Source organism: Hetaerina americana, unplaced genomic scaffold, assembly GCF_022747635.1.
Source record: "Hetaerina americana unplaced genomic scaffold, ioHetAmer1.1.p SCAF_7, whole genome shotgun sequence".
Lineage (NCBI taxonomy): Eukaryota > Metazoa > Arthropoda > Insecta > Odonata > Calopterygidae > Hetaerina > Hetaerina americana.
Genome location: NW_027287316.1, coordinates 79,351,027 through 79,369,280, shown reverse-complemented (window position 1 = coordinate 79,369,280; position 18,254 = coordinate 79,351,027). Strand labels below are relative to the sequence as shown.

At 42.6% G+C, this 18,254-nt stretch overlaps 1 non-coding gene across 1 annotated transcript; it reads right to left on the bottom strand.

The window, feature by feature from the left end:
- Window positions 1-12,480: 12,480 nt before the first annotated feature.
- TRNAQ-CUG (transfer RNA glutamine (anticodon CUG)) lies at window positions 12,481-12,552 on the bottom strand. The gene has a single exon. It is a non-coding gene; the product is annotated as a tRNA-Gln (tRNA).
- Between the last annotated feature and the right edge of the window lie 5,702 nt (window positions 12,553-18,254).

The following is an 18,254-nucleotide window of genomic DNA, read 5'->3' as shown; positions in this document are numbered from 1 at the left end:
TACTAGACCAAAAATTCGAAAATGGAAAATAATTGAGATGTCACAGGTAAGGGTGGAAGAATGGGGATTCGCAGGGAGAGGAATGGCAGGGTTTGAATAAAACCACCGGAGCTATAGATATAGAATTGGAGTGAGGAAAATTTGAATAGGGAAAAGGCTATATTAATTAGTAAGTTAAGGTGAGAGGAGATAATAAATCCGTGGTTTGAACAGGCAAACGATGGCTTTCATTATGGATAATTTGACAGGAAATACGCGAGGGGTGATAAAGGCGAGAGGTAACGATGGGAGGAGATGATTATTTAGGATAAGTGTGCGGATATAAAAAACTAGAGACATGTTGGACAAATAAAAAAAACGAGGGAGTGTCAGGGATTAAATTAGAACAGGCGGCGCAATTGCAACGTATGCGGTTCATTACCTGGTCGGCTCATCAGAGAAAAATATCTTTTGATGCGTGCATTAGAAGGAGAATAACATTGGCGAAGGAAAGGTTAACGGAAAGATAAGGTCTGAAGTGAGGAACGAACAGTAAAGAAATAATTAGTCAAAACCATAAAATGGCACGAGGTCTGTGTCAATGTGATTCGGATCTGACCTTTGAGGCAATTGGATTACCGAAGAGGCGAGGCTTCTGAGGTTTGACAGCGGCGATAAATTGAGGCCATACGCCCAAAAGAACGAAAAACAGACCTAAATGTTCTTATAACTTTATGGGATATAAAGTACTATATATCTTAAAGCGAGTCTGATTACTGTATGGCAATTAATTTAAATTCTCCCCTCTTAGAGAGAATCTGAAAGTAGTTTTAAGGAAATCTCTTATATTCCCAAGGTTCAAACTGTTCCACCACAAAGAGCATACCATTTTGTCATTACGTAAACAGTTCCTACATAAGATAAGGAAATAATAATGCACACTTATTAAAAATTATGAAACATTTTTCTATTTGTAAATCTCAGGAATATATATATATATATATATATATATATATATATATATATATATATATATATATATATATATATATATATATATCCGGACTAAATTTATAAATCGATTTACGGGAGTTTTCAAAACATGAGCAAGTTTGAACTAAAACTTCATATAGAATTACCAATACTAAAAATGACGTCCCATCAAGGTTTTCAAAAATGCCTATATTTATTTTGACAACGCTCTATTTTGTGCTCAATCATTAAATATAAACGTTTAACTGTTCTTTTAAAGTAAATTTTTCCTTCGCTGGAGGAAAATTCCAAGACTAAATTGGGTACGTTATATTTTGACATTTTAGGCAATAAACAGTGGTACCCCAGGATTCTCAGCTATTTACCATAATGATAATTTGGAGCAAAAAATATAGTATTCAGAATTGCAGTTATGCTGATATCAAGCGGGACATTCTAATGTTCACACGAGGGATCAGATTAATTGTCAGCAAAAGACTAAGATAAGAAAATTTGAAGTAGTCTAGTTTGTTGCCATTATCCTATTGCTTGTGGCTCATATTTCAATGCAGCATTTACTAGCTCGTCTCCCATTCCTAGACTAGTAAACGCATATTCATTCAATTTTGGTTTTGGCTGACTCGCTATGAGCAGCTTTGAGCGTTTTCAAATGTCACTCTTTCTTCGTTAGGTCACTGCTCGTGGAAGAGATTAAAACCACACGCAAAACCAACAAATTCAAGCAAATCTACACCCACTGAGGCGAATGCGATATTCACGCAAAAACCTTGATAACTTACATGCATGCAAATACATATACTATCAACTACCATGCACATTTCACCTGCGATTATACCTTCTGTCTACGCAACGTTTAATCCTGTCGTGACTCGTAAATGGAATAAACAAAATAAAATTAAAACTCCTATAGCCATAATAAGTTGGCACCACTCGTCCAATTTTATTGTGGTGGTTTGTGGGTAAAGAAATTCCACGACAGCTCACGACAAAATTTTTTTCCATCGCGGGATGAGTGGCACTAACTTATTACGGCTGTAGGAGTTTCCATTGTATTTTGTTCGTTTACGAGGTCGTAGAGCTCATTGATCCTAGATTGTAAATGCCTTTAGTATTTTTATAATAACCCTAAATTGCCTAAATCCAAACACGCTTCTTATTCTCGCATCTGTGCAGATCCTACGTGAGACGACTCACTTACTATGTACTGATCTTCAAGTATATCATCCACTCCAATTCCTTTCCTTCTTATTCAATTTCATCCACTTTTTTACTCATTATTATGAATTTCGTTTTTTCTCTTTTATATCCATTCCAGATCACATACTTGTCGCACATCTCATTTCACGATCTATTCTTGCTCTCCCTCGGTTTCGGCCGTATCTGTAACGTAGCCCGGCATGACCCAATGAGACGTCTGTGCTTGGCGGATCGCCGAGCTGTGCGTATGGTGCCATTTATATTAGTTCCTGCTTTTGTTTTTCCTGTTTGTCGAAAATGGAAATTGACGAAGTCGCGGGGCAACAAATCTACATCAGGTTTTTAGGTGAAGTGCGGTAAAATTTTTCAAAAAATTACTGAAATATTGGCAGCTTTTTACGGTGATAATTCTCCGATAAAAACATCCGTTATCAAGTGGATTAAGCGTTTTAAAGATGACCGATAAAATGCCACGATTGATGAAAGGCCGGGACGACCTTCAACCACCTGTGTTGACGACAACATTGATCGTGTGCGGTCCCTTGTCCTTACCGATCGTCAAAAAACTGTCCGAATGATAGCTGATGACCTGAATTTAGGAAAATCAACAGTTCTCACACTATTTAAACCGAACATGATGGATGGATCCTTCACCATGACAACGCACCTTCACATTCAGCATTGATTGCTCGCCAGTTTCTGGCAAAAAATTCAATCGTCATCGTTGATCATCCTCCTTATTCGCCAGATCTCGCCCCCGTGTGACTTTTTCCTATTCCCAAAATGCATAAAATGTGATGAGGGGACATCACTGGGAAGATGTGGACACAATGAGGCAAGAAACGACGAGAAAACTAAAAATCCCAACTGCCGAGGACTTCCCAAGGGTGCTTTGAACAGTGGAAAAGAAGATGGAATACGTACATAGCCAACGAATGGAGAGTACTTTGAAGGGGACAAATCGATGTAGACTAAATTTACGAAAAAACGTTTTTATGGCCTCAGTATGCGTATATATTAGACAGAGTAGTATTCATTTTTTTGGTGTTTAATTACCTTTCCACCAGCGCCTGAGGCTCTTGCGGTGGCTTTAAAGGATTCCGCGCAGATGAAGCGCGTGGAGAGATCCAAAGGGGTCACAGGCCGGCACGTGGGTCTCCGGGTACCGGAAGACGATCGAGGACCGACGCTGGAAACAAATGAGATTCGGGGTTCCCGTCCGTCGGTCGGTCCGTTGGTTTGCGAGGACGGTGGCGGCAGCGGTGCTTAGGTGCGCTTCTCTGTCAAGGTGCTTCGTCTCCGCAACCCGCCGCGCGGGTCTTTAAAGGAGGAGAGCGAGCTGGGTGCGTGCGTATTGACTTTCTACACCCACCACCGCCGCCGCCGTCGAAGGTGGAGGAGGCGTGGTGGGAATTTCGGACACCACAGCAACTGCGAATGTGTACGCAGGAGGGTGTGTGTGTAGGGGCACACGTAGATGCGATTGGGCGGAGGGGAGTCGCTTGCGTAAGGGGGGGGGTGGAGAGGGGAGGAGGATAGGAGATAGGAGAGCAGCCGAAACTCCCATCCTTCCCCCCCCCCTGATTGATTTATCGACCAAAGTCGCCTCCATCGATCGCCTTGAATCATTTACCGAGTCCGCCTCCGGCCGTTGTACTTCACTTTCGCTTACCTCCTCCGACTCCCCCTCCCTCAGCTCTGCCATCCACACCCCACTCCTCCCCCTTTCGGATGCGGTGACCTTCTCTTCGCCCTGCATCATCCCCACGCCACGAAAGTAGTACCTACCAAAAGAAATTCAAATGTTCAGTTTTCAGTAAGCATCCACGTCTAACCTTATTCGTCAGCATCAGAGAAGACACACTTAAAAGGTTTGCTGCGTAATATAGGAATTGTAGTTGTTGATAAAAAAATCATGAACACAGTAATCAACCCGACGTCGGTTTGGTAGGTGATGGTAGAGCTCACCCAGTACTACTCGCCGGCCTCGGTGGCGGCGGGGTAACGTCCTCGTCTGCCAATCCATGGGTCGCGGGTTCGATTCCCGCCTGGGTGGGTTTTCTTCCACCTAGGGCTTGGGTGTTTGTAATCGTCTCCATTGTTATTCTATGTTAATAATCCGTTGTAAAGGCCAGAGTGCTGTTTTCGGACTAGGCTAAATAAATAAAATAAATAAATAAAATAATCCCTATACGGCGTGAGTTACTCACACATCAGGGTGATAAGGGGAGCCAGTTCCTTTCCCTGTGCCAGTTATGGTTTCCCAGGAAGATCTGGTTCCCGAAAAATGACATAGCTTGGGTGGCGCTGCTGGTGTCCAGAGTTCCTTGCCCGGGAATCGCACCCGGGTCCCTCTGGTCAGCAGTCCAACGCTCTACCCACTGGACTACCGCGACCCACAGTAGTTGATGACCGTGCCATATTACATTCGGTTTCCATTCGGATAGTAAATTTGCTAATTGTTGAAATCGGGCATATGAAGAAAATTTTAGAGAGACGAGGGCATGTGGTCTGAAGAAAAAGAAAACTCACGGTCGTGGAATAAATCAGAAGGCGAAAGTGCAGAGAGGAGGCTGGGATGGTGCAAGTATTTGTGAAAAAAGTCTTAAAAAAGCGTCCAAAAGTACTCAAAGTTAAAGTAAAATTGCGAATAGAAATACATCTACATCTACAAAATGCCCCACAACTAGCCTAAAGGGTGTACGGCGGGGGGTGTTAGATCACAAACCATCCCAATCATTTCACCTCTACACAAATATTCGCTTGAATATACATTCAAAAAATATCACTTACCCGAAACAAGGTACTTACATGAACAAAATATTCAATAACAGGATGCGTATATTCAAGTCATGCGGTAGAACTGTTAAAAAAAGGATCTATTGTATAAAAAACGTGCAGGAATTCGACAAAATATACGAAAACACTACTAATTCTAACTATCACCACGAAACGAAACTCTGATAACCCGGGTGAACCAAAGTAGGAGGAGGAAGGGCCAGGGGCACATTGAGAAGGGGGAAGTGCTCACTGGAGGGGAGGGGGGCATGTGATCGAAGGGGGTATTGGAGGGAGAGTAGAGAGAGGAAGGAGGTGGGCGTGCGTAAGCGGTGGACACTTAGCCCGAGGAAATGGCAGTGAAGAGGAGCAGAGGAGCAATACGCGAAAGACTTACGCGTGTTTTGCTTTGATGATGGAAAATTTTGGTGTCGTCATGAAAAAGAGAATTATATAAATTGAAACCAAATGATAGATGAAAATTATTTATTTGCCTATTTTCGACAAATTTTTTGACAAATAACTTGACAAGGATTTATTGACAAATAACAATGCATATACCCATCTTAGGGTTTCATGGGATGACGACCGCGGAAGCCTTGCCTCTCCGCTGCCGGGCACGACACACCCTCTTCCTTATTTTCAATTCTGCATGACCTGTCTTGCTATGGTGGAGGCCTGTCGTATAAATGTTTGCGGTTAATTTTTGTTCCCTTTTTTCGCATAACAAATATCTAATTTATCAGGTGAATTAACCTTTATTTTGAACCTTTATTTAAGTCTCCCTCCAGCATATGGATAAATTTTCACGCTATATGATAATTCAATGCTGAATAAATTTTCCTTATCCCTTATGCTCATTTATCACTTACCCTTCCTACCTGGTGCTTACACCCCCTGCCACACTCCTTTTTGGTGGATCCCGGGGTATATATGTCGATGTCGAACTCCAAAAAATTCTATTTGCCAATATTTTCCTACCTGCCGATTGTCAAAATTCTCTCATTATATGTCTTCCACATCACCATTGACATTCAAAATGCTATCCATTCAATTTTATTGTCCCATACAATTATTAATATGTAAAGGTTTAATACGCAATTTTGCTTTTTACCAAAAACTTAAAAAAACGATCCCTCAGGACCATTCCCTACAATTTATTCTAGTCTACACCTTTTACTCGAAATGGCAGATGTTGAATAATTTTAAGAAAGATAGTCATTAGTATACCACAACACCGATCACAAATCAGCAACGCACATATCATCGCATTATTAACGCACTTTTTATTCATTTTCAGCAAATCCCAGTATTCTCCGCTTCCCAACGCAACTTTTGAGGCCTTGCGGCGTTAACACACGCGCCTCCCAGGCCGAGAGATCCACTCTGCGCGAGAGGCGCCACCCCTCCGTAGACCCTCCCCTCAACCCCCCCACCCTCACCCAATTCCCCCACATTGTGGACTTCTCCGCGTGAGTACTAGTTCATTGATGTTTCCCGCCTCCGTCGCGTGGGAGGGACTCCTCCGCTCCAGCAGTCTACTCGCTCACTTCCCCGCCGGCGCCTCTGCGGCCCATGGCGCCCCATCTCCCGCCATCCTCCCCTCCCCCGGGTGCTTCCTCGGATTCCGGTTCAATCATAAATTTCCACCCCACCTCTACCCAAAAGGTGCGGATGAGTGGCGTCCCCATGCGGGGTATTCCCTCACGATTATTATTATTATTGTTAGTATTGAAAATATTCCGCCGGTCAGCGTAGGTTTCTTTATGACGCAGGCATTAGAAACTGCGGCAAATCGAAGCCCGGCCAAATACGACAGTGATCATCGTAACATCCTTCACGATGAAATAAACGTAGAGGAGTAGGGTTTGTGGAAATTTGTTATGAACAAAGTAGTAGTGTCACGACGCTATTCGAGGTATTAGGATGGGCGCCGTTAGTAGGGTTGAATATGGGTTAAATTTACTGCGTAAGTTTGAGGAAGTTCACGTATCCGAAGATGTTAGACACATACAGGGTTCGTCCGGAAAATAAGTGTACTGAGCTCAGGAAAAAAAATTTATTACACTTTTACATATCTTAAGCTAATATTCCTCAAAATAGGACCCTTGTGAGTCGATACAATTGTTCCAGCGGCGTTCCCATTCCTGGAACGCTCCCGCGAAGGCATCATCGGGAACTCTCGAAGACTCGTCGTCGACGTCTTCTCTGCCCTCCACGAACATCTTGTGCCACCGAAAGATCATGTTTCTGGACATGGCTGACTCCCCGTAAGCCTGGTTAATCATACCGACAGTTTCGGTAGACGATTTCCCAAGCTTTACCGCAAATTTCATGGAATAACGCTGCTCCAAAAACTTCGGCATCGCGTTCCGTGACGTGGGTCGAGCGTGGAGGATCGCGTTAACAGAGCTCCTCACTACACCACAGCTCAGAGCCGACTGCCTTTTTCAGCGTCGCTTGCCAACATACCCCCCTCCAATCGCAGCCCGTCAGAGCGGTGCGCCTGAGCGGCGCGCCCAGCCCAGGAGTCAGTACACTTACGAGGGTCATCCGGAAAGTAGTACCCGTTCGTGCCGCATGAAGTGCTGATGACGCGAGTAGCCGCTGGACGAGGTCAGATAGCTTCAGTGGCTTGTCTGCCTTCTCTGAGCCAAGTTGCGTGACGCTAGCATTGCCTGTGTTGTTTCTGTGATTGTTTACAATGTTTCAAAAAATTGAGAACGCCGCCAGTTGTGAAGTGAGGGCAGTGATTAAATTCCTCAATGCAAGAAACGTTCGCCCATGTGATATTCATCGCCAATTAAAGGAGGTGTATGGAGACAATGTAATGGACGAGTCGTCTGTTCGGCGGTGGTGTCGCAACTTCAACATGGGGAGGGGGAACACACACGACGATGAGCGTTCGGGGAGACCGTCTGTCATTACAGACCAACTGGTGAGCTCAGTTGACGAATTCGTGAGGAACGATCGGCGCGTCACAATTGATGACATCTGTGAGCATTTTCCCAATGTTTCTCGAACAATTGTTCATGAAATTGTTAAACACCATCTGCATTATGCAAAAATTTGTGCAAGATGGGTCCCTCGCGTATCTCAATGAGCTGGCGGCGAAGGACTATGCAGCAGGAATACAGAAACTTGTCACACGTTATGACAAATGCCTTAATTTGCTTGGAGATTATGTTGAGAAGTAGTTTAAAGTATCCTCTTTCAAATAAAATTTTTTATGTTTGTTAATATTTACTTTTGTGTCTTTATTTCACGAACGGGTACTACTTTCCGGATGACCCTCGTATTTTCCGGACGAACCCTGTATGTATTACAGGCCCCGACTTACAATAGGAGATCAGATCACCAACGTAATATCAGGAAGATTTATTGTAGATCAGATAGATTTACGTTAAATGTTGTTTTTTAATCGAACCTTTGGAAATCATAATAGACATGACAGCAATTGCGTACGAGATAATTAGAACTGATAGTGTGTATATTTGTCGATGTATATATCGACAAGTTCAAGTGCATGATCAAACTAATATTTCTGTAGAGGTAACATAATGGCGATTGTGCATGCATGGTTGGTGACCTAACACCCCCCGCCACACGCACTTGTGGGATATTGTATACATGTAAACCTTTTCCTTATTCCTCATTCCCGCCACAGTTCCCGCCACACGCCCTTGCTGCGGTTTTCGGGGTATTAAGTAGATATAGATGTAGATCTGTACTTGCATAGCAGTCAATATCTCAATTAATGAAACGAAATGTTTTACCTTGCTTAGTGCGTAATCACCCACTGCCACAAACCCTCTGTATTTATGGTTTGGGTGCTTTTCATATGAGTTAATGTACGTAAACGCATGTAGTAAATAGTCGAGGTTGCTTGATTGGTGCTCTACCACCCCACGCCGCACACCCTTGCAGCAGCATTCGGGTTGCAGCGTAGCTGTTCTCTCCCGTCTCGACAGAGTTGTTTCCGGGAGGAGACGCCTTGCCGCCCCCCCCCCCCGCACTTGACCAACGCTCTCTCTGCCCCCCCCTTCCCTCTTACACCCCACCCACCCCCCGCAGCGCCCTCATAAACCCCTCGCCCTTCTCCCTTGAGCACCATCGCGGATATTTCCGAACGGGGAGGAAGGGCAAACCCTGGATGGCTGATAAGGAGTGAAAAGCGTCGCTGCGGAAGCCACGCTAACGAGGCAGCAAATCCGCCGTAACGAAGGTCATTGGGCGATGGATGATCCGCTTCTAAAAATGGCACGGGAAGATAGCATTCGTTTCTACTTTCTTTCGAAAAAATAAGCCCTGGCCCCCGTTTTCCTCTAAGCCACTTCGCGGAAAATAGGTTTGCGATGCTTGCGGGAGCAGGAGGACCACCACTACCGAGAAGGAATGGATTGCTGGACTAAAAAATGGCACACTGTGGAGGGCTCATTTGCGGAATTAATACAAGACAGCAGTTGCGTGTCCGTGTGATGTCCATGGAGTCTCCCCTATTTATATTTCAGTTCTTCGTGACTTCCTCTTGCTTTGGTGGAGGCCTGACGTATTAAACACAATTAATTTACAAGTTGAGACAATAGTAAACGTAACCTAGACATAAGGTATATTCGTAGGTGCATATGTATGTTGTTTGATAGTAGAGGGTGCATGTATGTGTATTTGCATGGATGCAAGTGATAAAGATTTTTGTAATAATATTTACGACTTTGTGGATGTAGATTGGCAGGAATTTGTGGGTTCTGCATGATCTACGGAAGGGACAACCGTAATCTAAGTATTTTTGCATGAATGTATACCATGTTTTGTTTACGTATAGTATAAATTTGTGGCTTTGGCCTGCGGTTTTTTTTCTTTTCTAAATTACGGGTGGTGTCCAAACACCCCCGCCACACGCCCTTGCGGCGACTTGCGGGGTATTGAGTGGATGTAAATGTAATCTAGATCTAATTAATACCTTCACGTAATTAGGGCGTGTAGCGGGGGGTGTTAGGAAACCAACCGTAATTTAAAAAAGAAAAAAATCGTATGCAAAAGTCACAAATTTATACAGTTTACAAATAATACATGGCATACATTCATGCGAGAACAATTACACCCCACGCACATACAAACACTCAAACTAAAAACTACACATGCACCTACAAGTATACCTGATTTCTTCGTGATGTTTAATTTTGTTCCGAATTGTAAATTCAATGTTTTTAATATTTCTAAAGTGACTTCGGTTTGCGTTAGGTTTCTAATAGATGGGGCAGTTTTCATTGGAGTAAATTCGCTACTCAGTAGCCAACGATATGATTGCGGCGAAAATTATATAGAAAACGTTTGTTGCTGCCTAAAGGACTACAACGGCAGAAGACTAGTATTTTGTTCATGGAACAGACCCGCAGATTCCTATTTCAATGCTTGACATTTATATTGGAATCTGCAGGTCTGCTCGACGACCAAAGGTCCACACACGGTGACAAACATAGCAACTATATTTTCTAAATCTCTGGAGATATTACGTCTACATGATACCGTACAAGCCGCCACAAGGATATGTGGCAGGGGTATGCCACCAGTATTGTATGCACAATCAAATCTCTTTATAAATTCAGTTCGATCATACACTCAGACAAAGTGAGTCGACACGAAACAATATACTTGCATGGAAAAATATTCAGTAACAGGACAATATTCAAAATATGAAGGTACGATTAAATCAAATTGGGTTATTTTCAAATTTGTGCAATATATTGCCAAATGAATACATTAACAACACGAATTGTTCCCTTCGCACCTGCGGTCATTTCTATGCATCCTTATCTCTAATATTACGAGGAAAAAACGACGTCTTCAAGATATCTGTTCTGATTGCATTCGTCCAGATTTTACGTACGTGATCTGACCTAACATTTAATGTGCCTCTTTCGGATTTTTCCCAAAAAACCCCTTTCTTCCCCATAATGCCTAGCATTTCCAGGTTCTATTCCTTTCCGTCCATTTCACCTTCACCATTCTTCATCTACATCTACATAATACCCCGCAAGCCGCCGCAAGGGCGTGTGGCGGTGGGTGCTAGGTCACCAGCCATTAATGCACAATCTAAATCATATCACCTCTACACAAATATTAATGTGATCACGACCTCGAAAAAAGTTAATCACACGAAAGAAGGTACTTATACATGCAAAAATAATCAATAACAGGATACGATTTTGTATTCAAATCATACAGTAGAACTGTTAAAAAGATGGGTCTATTAAAAACATAACATGCATGATAGAGCATGCAGGATATCGACAAATATATACACTCCCAATTCTAATTATCTCCTACGCGATTGCTGTCATATCTATTTTGATCTCTAAAGGTAATAGGAAAGAACGACATTTTGAACCTATACACTCTACTATTTCCATCCCTGATTTTAAGAGCGCGATCTGATCTGCCAAAATAAGTCTGGTCCTGTAATATGTCTTTAACATGCTTAGATTAGCATTTAAACCTGTATTTAAGCCTACGGTGAACTAGGAGCTCTCATCCTAATTATTCCAATAGTATGGTGACACTGCTACCTTTTTCATAATAACTTTCCACAAACCTAGCTGTTCTACGTCGCACTCGATCTAGTTCCAAATTTAAGCCTGCTTCGTGAGGATCCCATACACTTGCAGCATCCCCCAGGTGGGGCCTAAGTAACGTGAAATAACGAAGCTCCTTGACCGTTTCACTACAATTCTCCAGTATCCTTTTCAAAAATCCTAAATTTTTATTAGCTATTCCGCGAACTTCACGAATGTGTTCTCCGCAAGGTATATCCGTAGTTATCGTTACACCCAAGCATTTTACTGATTCCACGCGTGTAATGTTGGTTCCCTGTATAGTGTACGTGTGCTTCCGCGAGAACTACTCTTCCTAAAAACATTTACGAAACATGATTTTTCAAAATTCTTTCTAACCTCCATGTCCCACGCCACTTTTGGAGTGAATTTATGTCGTTATTTAATGATACTCTGTCTTCGTGAATTGATAATAATATATAAAATTAAGCAAATTATCCTAAGAAAAAAACTCAGGTACCACCGAGATTTGAACTCGGATCGCTTGATTCAGAGTCCAGAGTGGTAACCATTACACCATGGGACCTGCATGTCATTTAAACATGTCTTTAATCTAATTCCTTGAATGTAATGCTGGTTCGCTGTATAGCAAGTTTTCGGGTGAATTACTATTCCGACGAAAAATTTCCAAACACAATTATTCAAATATATTTCTAGCTCCCATTTCCTAAGCCACTTTTGGTGAACATTTACGTCTTTAGTTAATGATACTCCGTCTTCACGACTGGATATTTTCCTATAAATCACTGCACCGTCAGAAAATAGGCGAAATTAATTGGAAACCTGGCACCCAATGTGATCACTGTATTAACGGAATAATGGCGGATTGATAGAACTTCTCTGTGGGAAAAATGTCCACGCAATGGCTTTTTCCTGAAGTAACACAGATATGGTATATAAAATGGCCACAGGAAAAAAAAGCAGGTCCCACCGAGATTTGAACTCGGATCGCTGGATTCAGAGTCCAGAGTGCTAACCATTACACCATGGGACCTCCATGTCCGGCATATAAAAGCCCCCAATCTAGGTATATCATGTACCCTCCATCACCATGTTTCCAGACCTTACAACTTAATTTTCACAATGCCCTGCAAGGCACCAAAAGGGCGCGTGGCGGGGGGTGTAAGGTCATCACCCGTCAAACAGATTAAAACCATATGGCCTGTAAGTCTGGTCCTGTAATATGTCTTTAACATGCTTAGATTAGCATTTAAACCTGTATTTAAGCCGACGGTGAACTAGGGGCTCTCATCCTAATTATTCCAATAGTATGGTGACACTGCTACCTTTTTCATAACAACTTTCCACAAACCTAACTGTTCTACGTCGCACTCGATCTAGTTCCAAATTTAAGCCTGCTTCGTGAGGATCCCATACACTTGCAGCATCCCCCAGGTGGGGCCTAAGTAACGTGAAATAACAAAGCTCCTTGACCGTTTCACTACAATTCTCCAGTATCCTTTTCAAAAATCCTAAATTTTTATTAGCTATTCCGCGAACTTCACGAATGTGTTCTCCGCAGGTTATATCCGTAGTTATCGTTACACCCAAGCATTTTACTGATTCCACGTGTGTAATGTTGGTTCCCTGTATAGTGTACGTGTGCTTCCGCGTGAACTACTCTTACTAAAAAAATTTACGAGACATAATTTTTCAAATTTCTTTCTAACCTCCATTTCCCACGCCCCTTTTGGTGAACATTTTCGTCGTTAGTTAATGATACTGTCTTCATAACTGGATATTTTCCTATAAATCACTGTACCGTCAGAAAATAGGCGAAATTAATTGGAAACCTGGCACCCGATGTGATCACTGTATTAACGGAATAACGGCGGATTGATAGAACTTCTCTGTGGGAAAAATGTCCACGCAATGGCTTTTTCCTGAAGTAACACAGATATGGTATATAAAATGGCCACAGGAAAAAAAAGCAGGTCCCACCGAGATTTGTACTCGGATCGCTGGATTCAGAGTCCAGAGTGCTAACCATTACACCCTGGGACCTCCGTATTCTTTATATAAAAGTCCCCAACCAATGTATATCATGTAGCCTCCATCACCATGTTTCCAGACCTTGCAACTTCATTTTCACAATGACCCGCAAGGCACCAAAAGGGCGTGTTGCAGGGGGTGTAAGGTCATCACCCGTCAAACAGATTAAAACCACATCAAACTTTTTGAGGAGCCGTTTCTTAACGTCCTTACTATAGGTACCTGTCATCAATACCCTCCTCCTTGAGAAAGCTTTTTTCTCTAATGTAATAAGGCTGTGCTCCATTGTATAAGTGGCAGAGGCTTATTTTTATTCCCTTGCTGACGTAGAGAACCTTGTAGGGATTGATATTAACGTTGTTTTGAACTAAGTTATCCGCTAATGTACAAGTTAACACCACCATGAACATTCTTTTATGAATTGAATGACAAATAACTCCCGATTTTATTCCATGTTTCACTCTATTAGTGACATCATCACTGCTATGACATCACGTCAGACACGGCCCTTCCTGAAACCAAATGGATCAACATTTACATTTTAAAGTACCCCGCAAACCATGGCAATGGTAACGGCAAAACGATGGCTCTTTAAAATAATATAATAATAAATAACATAATTAACTACTTAGTAAGTATCAAATACCTTCTGGTCGTCCATTTTATTTCAGTTTTTTGAATTTACTTAAGAAAAGCCTGCATCATCGCATCTCATTATTTCTTTTTTACTCTCGAATAGTTGCGACCTAATCGACAACCACTTCGACCGGATCGAAATGAATGCGGCAGCTGACATCACATCCGGTTGAAGCCGAATTTCTCCGCTAAAACCCAATTTGCCTCTTGGAAAAGTATTGTTTTCTTTTCTACTTAAATTAAGTTTCAATTAATTTTACACCACTTCTCTAATGTCTACAATTATATGTGATATATTTTAAAGGCATTGGAATATTTTAATCGCTATTTTCCATATATAAGAGGCTTATCACACTTCTTCATTGTCGTACCAACTGTCCCGCTACTGCTGTGTTCACTCAGGGAATAAGATTTTCTTGCATGCTAGTATTTAAGGATTACGATTACCATCTGCAAATTCTTGTTTTGGCCTCATCCCTGCCATTCCAAAATCAGACATCCAAATAGACATGATAGCAATCGTGTAGGAGATGATTAGAATTGGCTGTTCATCTATTTTGTCTGACTGAGAGAATACTATTAGTAGAGGTAAAAGCAGAGCCAACACATATGGCCATTACTCTAGTCTACGAGCCTCCAAGCAAACATAGGGAGAAACAAGTGAATAGGGTGCATCTACAAAGTACCCCGCAAGCTGCCGCATGGGCGTGTGGCGGGGGGTGTTAGGTCACCAACCGTAAAAAAGAAAAATACCACATGCAAAAAAACAACACGGAAAATTACACCCACAGCAGCGCACACACTCATGCAAAAATCCCTTCATCCAATACTCATGCAAACACATATACCGCAAAACAACTAAAAAACTGCACCCCATGATGCAGCACGAAAGCCATCCTACAACACGGAAGCCAGGACACAATAAGCAAGAAATTGAAACACCACATGAAAATGCACCACGAAACACTCTACCCCCAAAGAGTCTGTAAAAGGCAGGGTTGTTGAACACAAGCAGAAAAAGAGAATTTAAACGTATGCAAAACAAACAAATTTAAGGCAATCTACTCCCACACAGTCGTATATATTCATTCAAAACCCTTAATGAATTACTCGCATGCAAATACATATGCTATCAACAGACAAACTCATTCACCTTAGAATATACCCTATGGAGGATCAGATCACCAACGTGAAACCAGGAAGGTTTATTATAGAACGAATAGATTTAAAACGTAGTTTTTGCCTCGCACCATTGGAGATCAAAATAGACATAGCGGAAATCGCGTAGGAGATAATTTTGCGTAATTGTAATTTTGTGTAATTTTCCGTGTTGTTTTTTTTTTGGATGTGGTATTTTTCCTTTTTACGGTTGGTGACCTAACACCCCCCGCCACACACCCTTGCGGCGGCTTGCGGGGTATTATGTAGATGTAGATGTAATTAGAATTGGTAATGTATATATCTGTCGTTATCCTGCATATTATTCTTTTTATTTAATTGACCCTTCTTTTCAACAGTTCTACACCATGAGTTTAATACACGTATCCTGTCATTGAATATTGTTGCATATAAATTACATTCTTTCGTGTGACTAAAATTTATCGAGTGGATGATAAAACTAATATTAATGCAGAGATGACATTAAAAAAAATAAAACAGTTTCTGGTGTCACTTGGTGGAAAATCTTCATATTGAAATTGAAAATAAACAGCTTTGCTTTTCAACATGGATTTTTTTTTATTTACGACCGAGGTTTCGTTATGGTACGCCATCATCTGGTTACGATAACCTGACGACGTTGTACCATGACGAAACCTGAGTCGTAAATAAAAAAATGTCTATGTGGAAAAGCCAAGTTGTTTATTTTCAATTTCAATAGATGATATTTTCGGGATTTAGCATGCATTGTTGGTGACCTAAAACCCCCCGCCATACACCCTTGCGACGGCTTGCGGGGTGTTGTTGGTGGATGTAAATATTATTCGTGATTCCAGTTTGTTCCAAACCGAACTCTCTCGAGAAGTAGGAACGAAAGTGCTGAAGAATTAATCGCGTGCTGCAGCAGCAGTGGAACCCTGTGGCAGGGCACCAGAGACTTCAGCGCTAGACTTAGGGGCAGGAACGCCCCCTCCCCCCCCCCCTGCGCCCTGGCCCGCCCCCTCACTCACTCGCGGGTGAGGATTCAACGAGGGAAAGAGAGCGCACGTCACCGGCCGACGTCACCCCGCCCCCCCCCCCCGCATCAACCCCCGCCCGCCCGTCATCCGCGACCTCCTCTCGCCCCTCTTTTGCTATCCTCATTTTTTCATCGCCACCTGTTGCAGCTTCCGAGTGCTGGGGGAGGTGGCGCTGCCCGGGGGATGGGGCGGCGTCGGGGGTTGGCTTATTCACACGGCGACACCCCTCCCTCCCCACCGCCCACCCACCCCAAAAGAGGATCTCTCTCACGCACACAAGCCCGCACGCACGCACACCGCGTGGACCACTCTGCTCTCCGTCGCGAGTGGGAGGGGGGGGGACTCTTTCGGTCGGGGAATGGGGGAGGGGGTGAGGTTGGTGTGGTGGAGTATGATGGGCATGAGTGCGAAACGTAGAAATTGGAACTTTAAAGGGAAAGAGGGATTTTAACTTGAGGTTCCGATAGATTTACGAAATAGGAGCGCAGTTCACAAACACGGGGAACCTACTGTTTCCAAAGTGCCGACCTTACATGAGTAGGTTAGACCACAAAGATAAGATGAGGGAGATAGACTCGAGTAGAGATAGATACAAATACTCGTTCTTTCCTCGGACAATCAGGAATTATAATAATTAGAAGCTAAAGTCATCATATGTGGATGTAATATCGACATTCAATTTACAAGTCAGGGCAAGATTAAACGGTTATAGGCATGAGGTATATTCGTAGGTGCATGTGTATGATATTTTATAGCCTATGAATTTTCATGCGTGTAAGTCATCAAGGGTTTTGCATGAATATATACGCCTCTGTGGGTGTGAATTGGCATGAATATGTTGGTTTTGCATGCAGTTTTATTGTCATACGGGTGTGGCGGAGGTGTGTTTGGTTTTGCCTAAAACTCCCCGCCACACATCCTTACGTCAGCTTGAGGGGTATACATCTACTCAATACAATTTGCTGCAAGCCACCGCAAGGGTGTGTGGCGGGGGGTGTTAGGACACCAATAATGAATGCACAATCCCAAACGTGTCATCTCTACACAAATATTAGTTTGCTCATGCACTCGATTGATGTTAATCGCACAAAAGAGGGCACTGACATGCAGAAATATCTCATAACAGAATACGTATACTCATATCATTTAAATGATACCCGTCGCAAGGGCGTTTGGTGGGGGATGTTAGGTCGCCCCCCCGTAAAATAGAAGAAAGCCACATGCAAAATTAGCATGTTCATTCAAACCCACGCCCACAGAGGTGTATGTGCGCATGACCAAACCTTCTCAACCTACACGCCTGTAAATTTACATGCATCAACCAACATACACGTACACATTAAAATTTGGTAGGAATTTATCTACATCTACATCTACTTAATACCCCGCAAGCCGCCGCAAGGGCGTGTGGCGGGGGGTGTTAGGACACCACCCGTAATTTAGAAAAGAAAAAGAAAAAAAAACCGCATGCAATAACCACAAAATCATATATCCACAAAAAAAACATGGCATACATTCATGCATGAACACTTACACCCCACACACATGCAAACACTCAATCTACATCTTACATAATGTAGGAATTAGAATTTGTTGTGTAGATGTAGGAAGATGTCGCGTATTAAGTTGTACATCTCGTGTCTAGATGCATGTAGATGAAATAACAATGAAGAGTGGATATCATACTTGACGTTCGTTGCCCTCGCGGCCTCTCTTGAGGGAAACATATTCTGGGACTCGGTGGAGGGTGAAGCTGAAAGTCATAATTATGAATCTTCAAGATATGTGACAAAAGGGTAAAAAAGGAGTGAACTATGCTTTCTTCCATTGGTCTCATTTAATGCGTGACGTTCAAATATGGGATCCTTACGAAGTTGGTTTGATTGCAGTA